At 39.7% G+C, this 10,233-nt stretch overlaps 1 pseudogene; it reads left to right on the top strand.

Moving 5' to 3' along the window:
• The first annotated feature begins 724 nt into the window (after positions 1 to 724).
• LOC111528039 lies at positions 725 to 1,315 on the top strand (annotated as a pseudogene).
• Positions 1,316 to 10,233: the final 8,918 nt, after the last annotated feature.

The following is a 10,233-nucleotide window of genomic DNA, read 5'->3' as shown; positions in this document are numbered from 1 at the left end:
CAATGGCCCATTAATCACAGAACAATTAAACACTGCATAAAAAATAAATTTCAATTCACCTATAGACCCAACACACTTTAAAATGGATAAAGAAAATTTTATTAACTGTATTGGGATAAAAACACTTCCCATTAAACCTCAGGTACCATGGCTTAAAGAGTATGTACAGAATTCTCAACACAACTTTTCCTTGCAAAAGAAGTAGAAATCTGGCTGAGCAGGGTGGGTTATGCCTATAATCCCAGCCCTTTGAGAGGCTGAGGTGGGCGGATCACCTGAGGTCACAAGTTCGAGACCAGCCTGGTCAACTTGGCGAAATCCTGTCTCTACTAACAATATAAAAATTAGCCAGGCGTGGTGGCAGGCGCCTGAAGTCCCAGCTACTTGGGAGGCCGAGGCAGGAGAATCACTTGAACCCGGGAGGCAGAGGTTGCAATGAGCCAAGATGGCGCCACTGCACTCCAGCCTGGGCAACAGAGTGAAACTCTGTCTAAAAAAAAAAAAGTAGAAATCCATCGTCCAGAAATCATCTTTAAAATGAACCACTGATAAACACCATATATTGATAACTTTGTATAATAATTCATTCGTGTTGGAGTTTTGAGCCTTTTACAATAATTAATTTACATCAGGCTTTCCAAAGTACTTACATTTGTAGAATTTCTTTCCAGTGGGAGTTTTCACAATATTTTTAAATTATTAAAATGGAAAACTTGTCCTCTCTGTCACCAACATGGAGACTTTGTACCATGTCCCGTTCTTAGTGCTAGAATGTCCCAACCTGAAGCTGAAGAAGCCGCCCTGGCTGCACATGCCATCGGCCATGCATGCATGTGTATGCTCTGGTGGTGGTGTCATACTTCCTCATCACCAGAGGAATAATTTATGATGTTATTGTTGAACCTCCAAGTGTTGGCTCTATGCCTGATGAACATGGGCATCAGAGGCCAGTAGCTTTCTTGGCCTACAGAGTAAATGGACAATATATTATGGAAGGACTTGCATCCGGCTTCCTACTTACAATGGGAGGTTTAGGTTTCATAATCGTGGACCAATCAAATGCACCAAATATCCCAAAACTCAATAGATTTCTTCTTCTGTTCATTGGATTCGTCTGTGTCCTACTGAGTTTTTTCATGGCTAGAGTATTCATGAGAATGAAACTGCCAGGCTATCTGATGGGTTAGAGTGCCTTCGAGAAGAAATCAGTGGATACTGGATTTGCTCCTGTCAATGAAGTTTTAAAGGCTGTACCAATCCTCTAATATGAAATGTGGAAAAGAATGAAAAGCAGCAGTAAAAGAAATATCTAGTGAAAAAACAGGAAGTGTATTGAAGCTTGGACTAGAATTTCTTCTTGGTATTAAAGAGACAAGTTTATCACAGTATTTTTTTTCCTGCTGACCTATTTCTATACCAACAATGTTGAGTGGCATTTTCTTTTTAGTTTTCATTTCTTAAAGAAAATATACTCCATATCTACAACTATCATACCAAATAAAGTGATTGTTTTTTACAAACTCCTAAACATTTTTTGGAGATGACATTTCTGATTTTTAGAAATTAACATAAAATCCAGAAGCAAGATTCCATAAGCTGAGAACTGTGGACAGCTGATCAGCTTTACCTATGGTGCTTTGCATTTAACTAGAGTGTGTGATGGTAGATTATTTCAGATATGTATGTAAGACTGTTTCCTGAACAATAAGATGTATGAAAGGAGCAGAAATAAATACTTTTTCTAATAAAAAAAGAAATGAAAAACTTTTCCGTATTTTCCATACTACTAAGGCTTCCACCCAGCATTCATTCTTCTGTTTTATAATGTTCATCTCCAACATGCATTGCACTGTGTCTTTGAATGGAGATGACAGCAAGGAAAGCATCCCCACATTCTGTATATTCATAGGATTTTTCTCCAGAGCCCTTTGCCATGTTAGAAAGCAACTGGGAAAATTAAATACTTTACCATATATTTTACATTTAGGTGGTTTTTCTCCAGTGTGAGTCCTTTTATGGTTTTGAATGGAACCGGGACATCGGAAGCCTTTATTACACTTTTTATATTCTTTGAATTGTTTTCCAGGGTGGGTCTCTTCATGTCTTCAAAGAAAACTGGGAAAATTGAATGCATTCCTACATTCTGTACATCCACAGGATTTCTCTCCTGTATAAATGACAGTCCTTTCTTTTTTCTTTTCTTTTTTTATTTTTATTTTTTTGAGACAGAGTCTTGCTATGTTGCCCAGGCTGGAGTGCAGTGATGTGATCATGGCTCACTGTTATCTCCATCTCTCAGCTTCAAGCAATCTTCCTGCCTCCGTTTTCTGAGTACCTGAAACTACCGGCACATACCACCCCACCCAGTTAATTTTTTTTTCCCTTTATTTTATTTTATTTTATTTTTGACACAAGGTCTTGTTATGTTGCCCAGGCTGGTCGCAAACCGCTGGTCTCAGATGATCCTCCTGCCTCAGTCTCTCAAAGTACTAACTGCACTGGGCAAAATGAGTTATTTCCTGTAGTCAAAGGTAATTTTAAAAACTGAAGACTTGCCCACCTTGTTTACAGTCACAGGGTTTCTCTTTAATGTGAGTTCTTTCACGTCTTCCAAGGGAACTGCACCACCCAAAGGTCCTACCGCACCTTTTACATTCATAGCATTTTTCTCCAGTATGAGTTTTTCATGTCTTCAAAAGGAGCTGGGATAATTAAAGGTTCTGCCCCATATATTACATTCGTAGGATTTTTCTCCAATATGAGTTCTTTCATATGCTTGAAGGGACGTGGGACATCTAAAGACTTCACTGCATTTTTTACATTCATGAAGGTTTCCTGCACTACGCGTTTTTTGTGTCTTCAAAGGAAACTGGAACAATTGCGTCTTTTCCCATATTCCCTACACTCATGAGATTTCTCGAGAACATGAATTCTGATTTTATATGTCCAAAGGTAAGTTTAAGAAATGAATGCTTTACCACAGTGTTTGCATTTGTAAGGGTTTTCTCCAGTGTGAGTTCTAACATGTATTTGAAAGGAACTAGTGCCAGGTGCATTGGCTCACATCTTTTAATCCCAGCACTTCGGGAGACCGAGGCAGGTGGATCACCTGAGGTCAGGAGTTCAAGGCCAGTCTGACCTGGTTTCACCTGGTGAAACCCTATCTCTATTAAAAATACAAAAATTAGCCAGATGTGGTGGTGCACACCTGTAATCCCAGCTACTTAGGAGGCTGAGGCAGGATAATTGCTTGAACCCGGGAGGCAGAGGTTACAGTGAGCCAAGATTGTGCCACTGCACTCCAGCTTGGCTTTTCTCCATATTCCCCAGCACACTCATATTGTTTGTGTTCAGAGTGAGCTCATGTAACTATGAAGGAATGAATGATGTACAAAGACTTTTCCACACACACTACCTTTGCATGGTTTTACTCCAGTATGAGTTTTTTCTTTTCTTTCTTTTATTTATTTGTTTATTGACAGAGTCTCGCTCTGTCGCCCAGGCTGGAGTGCAGTGGCGCGATCTCGGCTAACTGCAAGCTCCGCCTCCCAGATTCACGCCATTCTCCTGCCTCAGCCTCCCGAGTAGCTGGGACTACAGGAGCCTGCCACCACATCCGGCTAATTTTTTTGTGTGTTTTTTTAATAGAGACGAGGTTTCACTGTGATAGCCAGGATGGTCTCGATCTCCTGACTTCATGATCCACCCGCCTCGACCTCCCAAAGTGCTGGGATTACAGGCGTGAGCCACCACGCCCGGCCTCCAGTACGAATTTTCTTGTTCAGATGACAATCTGCTTTCTGGCTGAGGGTTTCTCCACGTTGACTCCACATCCACAGAGTCTCTCCACCATATGATTTCTTAGCTTTCTCCCAAGATTTTGGGACAGATTTTCAATGTCCTGGTCTTTCCATTTGATTACTACAAAGGCCAGATTCCTGAAGGCTTCCAGCATTGCATTTCTGTAGACATTTTTCCAGGAAGGTCCCAGCAAAGCCCACTCCTCGTGGGTGGAGTTCACAGCCACATTCTCAAAACCCACTGAGTCCATTTGCAGCTTCCTGGTGTCCTGGCGTCCTCTATATGATTCAGGCAGCCACAGCAGGTCCCACACAACAGAAGCTGCAGTATCCAGGGCCACCAGCGGCCTCCCAGAGGAACTGAAATCCCCTAATCTTATTTATAATCTTAAATGCAAAAGTCATAAATAAGTTATTGGAAAATTGAATCCTACAATACATAATATATTATGATTAAAAAGTTCCATCCAGGCATGAAATAATAGTCCAAATTTAAATGAATTAATTTTTTAAATGAATTTATGTAACTATGAAACAATATTAATAAACTAAAAGAAAAAATTATATAACCAACTCAAAAGTGCTAAAAAAGGATTGATTGATTGATTTTTTTTTTTTTTATTTTTTTTTTGAGATGGAGTCTCGCTCTGTCGCCCAGGCTGGAGTGCAGTGGCACGATCTCGGCTCACTGCAAGCTCTGCCTCCCAGGTTCACGCCATTCTCCTGCCTCAGCCTCCTAAGTAGCTGGGACTACAGGTGCCCACCACCACGCCTGGCTGATTTTTTGTATTTTTAGTAGAGACGGGGTTTCACTGTGTTAACCAGGATGGTCTGGATCTCCTGATCTTGTGATCCGCCCGCCTTGGCCTCCCAAAGTGCTGGGATTACAGGCATGAGCCACTGTGCCTGGCCAAGAAGGATTTAATAAAATTCAACATTTTATTCAAATTACAAACAACTCGTAAGTTAAAACTTTCGTAGCTCATAGTAGACATTTTTTAAAACTCTGCCCAGCACTCATTCATTCCTCTGTTGGGTTTTTAGGGAACCACCATGAGATACACTGTATTTTGGGGCTCCCAATGAACCACACCTCCCATACTCACACCTTTGTGTGTTTCTCTCCCATTTACTCTGAACTTGGCCGTGTGACCAGTTTGGACCAAATTAATTTTTTAAAAACTTTTATTTTAGGTTCAGGGGTAATTGTACAGGTTTGTTATATAGATAAACTCATGTCATGAGGGATTATTGTACAAATTATTTCATGACCAAGGTACTAAGACTAGTACTCAATAGGTACTTTTTCTGATCCTCTCCCCCGGCACCCTTCACCCTCAAGTAGGCCCCCACATCTGTTGCTTCCCTCACTGTATCCATGTGTTCTCATCATTTAGCTCCTACTTACAAGTGAGAACATGTGATATTTGTTTCTGTTTCTGTGTTAGTTTGCTAAGGATAAGGGTCTGCAGCTCCATCCATATTCCTGCAAAGGATATGATCTTGTTCTTTTTTATGGCTGCATAGTATTCCATGGTGTACACGTGCCACATTTTCTTATCCAGTCCATCATTGATGAGCATTTGTGTTGATTTCATTTCTTTGCTATTGTGAATAGTGCTGCAATGAACATGCCCTTGCATGTGTCTTTATGATAGAATGATTTATATTCCTTTGGGTATAGACCCAGTAATGGGATTGCTGGGTCAAATGGTAGTTCTGTCTTCAGCCCTTTTTAGGAATTGCCATACTGCTTTCCACAATGGTTGAAACAATTTATGCTCCCAAAACGGTATATAAGTTGTTCCCTTTTCTCACAACCTTGCCAGCATCTGTCATTTTTTGACTTTTAATAACAGCCATTCTGATGGGTGTAAGATGGTACCTCATTGTGGTTTTGATTTGTATTTCTCTAATAATCAGTGACTTTCTTTCACATGCTTGTTGGCTGCACATATGTCTTCTTTTGAAAAGTATTCATGCCTTTGCTCACTTTTTAATGAGATGATTTGCTTTTTTCCTGTAAATTTGTTTAAGTTCCATGTAGAAGCTGGATATTAGGCCTTTGTCAGATACAGTCTGCAAAAATTTTCTCCCATTCTGTAGGTTGTCTGTTCACTCTGTTGATAGTTTATTTTGCTGTGCAGAAGCTCTTTAGTTTAATTAGATCCCATTTGTCAATTTTTGCTTTCCTTGCAATTGCTCTTGGTGTCTTCATCATGAAATATTTGCCCTTTCCTGTGTCCAGAATGGTACTGCCTAGGTTGTCTTCCAGGGTTTTTATATAATACTATAAAAAATACTTAGGTTTTACATTTAAGTCTTTTATCCATCTTGAGTTGATTTTTGTATATGGTGTAAAGAAGGAGGCCAGTTTCAATCTTCTGCATATGGATAGCCAGTTATCCCAGAACCGTTTATTGAATAGGGAGTTTTTTCCCTATCGCTTGTTTTTGTCAGCTTTGTTGAAGATCAGATGGTTGTATGTGTTTGATCTTATTCCAGGTCTCTCTATTCTGTTCCATTGGTCTATGTGTCTGTTTTTGTGCCAGAACCATGCTGTTCTGGTTAGTGTAGCCCTGTAGTATAGTTTGAAGCCAGGTAGCATGATGCCTGCTGCTTTGTCTTTTGCTTAGGATTGCCTTGGCTATTTGGGCTCTTTTTTGGTTCCATATGAATTTTAAAATCATTTTTTCCAGTTCTGTGAAAACTGTCATTAGTAATTTGATAGGAATAGCAGGCAGTATGATCATTTTAACAATATTGATTCTTCCTAACCATGAGCATGAAGTGTTTTTCCATTTGTGTCATCTCTGATTTCTTTGAGCACTGTTTCATAATTCTCATTGTAGAGATCTTTCACTTTCCTGGTTAGCTATATTCCCGGTATTTTCTTCTTTCTATGGCAATTATTAATGGGATTGGGTTCCTGATTAGGCTCTTGGCTTGGCTGTTGTTGGTGTATAGGAATGCCAGTGATTTTTGTACACTAATTTTGTATTCTCAAATGTTGCTGAAGTTGCTTAAAAGCTCAAGGAGCTTTTGGTAAGACTATGGGGTTTTCTAGATATAGAATCATGTAGTCTGCAAAGAGGGATAGTTTCACTTCCCTCTCTTTCTTTTTGGATGCCTTTTATTTCTTTCTCCCACCTGTTTGCTCTAGCCGGGACTTCCAACACTATGTTGAATAGGAGTGATAAAAGAGGGCATCCTTGCCTTGTGCCAGTTTTCAAGGGAAATGCTTCCAGCTTTTGCCCACTAAATATGATTTTGGCTGCAGGTTTGTCATAGATGGCTCTTATTATTTTGAGGTATGTTCCTTCAATACCTAGTTTGTTGAGAGTTTTTAATATGAAGGGATGTTGAATTTTATCCAAAGCCTTTTCTGCATCTATTAAGATAATCATGTGGTTTTTGTCTTTAGTTCTGTTTATGTGATGAATCATGTTTATTGATTTGCATATGTTGAACCAGCCTTGTATACCAGGGATAAATCCTACTTGATCATGGTAGATTAGCTTTCTGGTGTGCTGCTGGATTCTATTTGCTAGTATTTTGTTGAGAATTTTTGTATTAATGTTCATCAAGGATATTGGCCGGAAGTTTATGTTTTTTGTTGTATCTCTGCCAGGTTTTGGTATCAGGATGATGCTGGTTCGTAGAATGAGTTGAGGAGGAGTCCCTCCTCTTCACAAATTGATATCATTAAATGTTGCAAAGCAGAGGCTTCATAAGCACTTGCATATTGGTGATTGTTCTCTAAGAATGCCCATTCTTGGAACCTAGCTGACATGTTCTGAGGAAGTCCAAGCTGTCACATGGAGAGACCCACATCAAAGAAAAATGAGGGTTTCAGCTGACAGCCTCATCTAAGACCCAGGTGGAGACCAACTGTCAGCCATGGGAGTGAAACAATTCTGGACCTTCCAACCACCAAGTCTAGCTCTCCAGCCAACACCATGTGACACAGAAGATCTTCCCACCCCCTGTGAGTCTACAAATCATGAACAACAACAAATGATTGTTTTAAGCCACAAAATGTGGTGGTAGTTTGATATACCATGGCAGAGAACTGAAACACTTTCAACATAAACATTGTCAGTCCCATAGTTCAGGTTGGGTCAGTGGTATTCCAGACAATTAAAAGAAGAGTTGGCAAACATTTTCTATAGCGAACACAAGATAGTAAATAGTTTAAGCTTTTTGATCTCTGTTCCATATGATCTCTGTTCAACTACTCAGCTCTGCCATTATAACACAAAAGAAGCTATAGACAAAACACAATTGAATTGTATGGTGCTTTCCAATAAAACTTTATTTACAAAAACAGGCAGCAAACTTGATTTGACCAATAGGCTATAGCTGCCAACTCTTCATTAAATGTATCACGTTACTTGGCTGTAGGGTTTGGTTCATACAAACCCACTGTGGAAGCGAGAGGAAGAACAGAATCCTATATGAGTTATAGATTGTGGTATAAGCCAATAATAGTGTCATTAGCTAAGAAAGGAATGATGAAAACGGAGTAGACTTGGCAGAAGGGCTGAGAATTAAGAGTATGATTTTGGCTTCATTAAGGTTGAGATGTCTCTGAGATATCCAAATGGATATAGGAGCATGCATTTGAATACTCTAGGAAGAAGTTTGGTAAACATAAATGTAGAAGTTGTCAGCAAATAAATTGTATTTGAAGCCATCAAACTGGGTAGAAAAGAGGGCTGAGGACTGAGCTCCAAGCTCGCCAGGACGTTCCACATACAGAGACAAAAATGAGGAAGAGAAGTAAGTGGTATAGTTTGGATGTCTGTCCCCTCCAAATTTCATGCTGAAATGTAATCCCCAATGCTGGGGGTGGGGTCTGGTGGTGGTGACTGGGTCATAGGGCGGATCCTTCATGAATGGCTTAGCACCATCCCCTTGGTGATGAGTGAGTTCTCACTCAGTTCACACAAGATCTGGTTGTTTAAAAGAGTCTAGGACCTCTCTGTTTTCCCTCTTATTCCCTCTCTTGCTCCTACTCTTGCCATGTGATGTGCCCACTCCCGCTTTGCCTTCCACCATGAGTAAATGCTTCCTGAGGCCTCTCCAGAAGCAGAGCAGTTGCCGGCGCCATCCCTGCACAGCCTGCAGAACCATGAGCATATTAAACCTCTTTTCTTTATAAATTACCTAGGCTCTGGTATTTCTTCATAGCAGCACAAGAACAGACCAACACAGCAAGTAAAGAAAACTAAAAAGGAGTGGCCAATGAAGAGGGAATAAGGTCAAAAGAGCATGATGGCCCTGATGCCAAACAGAGAGGGATTGAAGGAAAGATGGTCAAGTGGATAATAATAGTTAATGCTCTGAGATGAGGACAGTGAATTACCAAGTGGACTTGGCACAATCAAGGTCTCTGATAACTTCAACATGAGGTGTTTTAGTGGTGTGGGGTGGGCACAGGGAACAAAAGCATGTATGGCATAAGAGTGGCATAAATTGGCATAAGAGCAATGATGGGCTAAGGAGTAGAAACAAGCAGTATGGGCATGTTTTTTCAGGGAGCCACAAGAGGTGTTTTGTTTAAGTGTGACATTGTGCCAAGTGTTGCTAGGACTCTGGAATCCATATGGTCATACAATTTGGAAGGAAAATAAAGAACTGTAGAAAATGGAAGAATTTTTTTAAATAGGAAATTTTCCTAAGAACTGGCAGCAGAAGTTTCCTATTAATATGTAGGAAGGAAAGTATTCAAATGAAATTCCAGAACTCTCACTAATATCTACCAGAAATCCAGAACAATATCATTTTTAATGACAAAATAGAAACATTAAAATTAGGATCAAATCAAGAATGTCAAGAAACACTGCTGTTATTCCACATTGTATGAGAGTCCTAGCCAATGCAGTAGATGCAAAAAATAAGATAAGACATAATATTTGAAAGAGAGACTTTCATTATTTATGTGCTGTAAAATCAGTGGTATGATGATATATGATAAACAACTGGTCCTGAGTGTAATTCCCAGTTTGAATATTGGTTGATGGTTTTGTTTATATATGAACAACTTAAAATGAAAGTGAAACAACTTGCCCAAACTTCACTTGTTGGTCAATGATATGAGCAACTTCTTGGTTAAATTGAAAAACGGTTTTCAAATACTTCAAGAGTATTTATTTCCTCAATTTTTTGTGGAAATTGTTATTCACAATGTAATGACTACAGGTATGACACCTTCACAAGTTTAATCTCGGTGTTGTCTGTTTTGTGTCATCCTAACAAAATATCTGAGGCTGGGCAATTTATAAAGAGGTTTGGCCAGGTGTGATGACCCACACCTATAATCCCAGCACTTTGAGAGGCCAAGGCAGGTGGATTGCCTGAGCCCCAGAGTTCAACACAAGCCTGGTCAACATATTGAAATCCTGTCTCTACAAAAAAGAAAAGTTACAAA

The sequence above is a fragment of the Piliocolobus tephrosceles genome, chromosome 9 (genome assembly GCF_002776525.5).
Source record: "Piliocolobus tephrosceles isolate RC106 chromosome 9, ASM277652v3, whole genome shotgun sequence".
NCBI classification, from domain to species: Eukaryota; Metazoa; Chordata; class Mammalia; order Primates; family Cercopithecidae; genus Piliocolobus; species Piliocolobus tephrosceles.
This window is presented reverse-complemented; position numbering and strand designations above follow the sequence as displayed.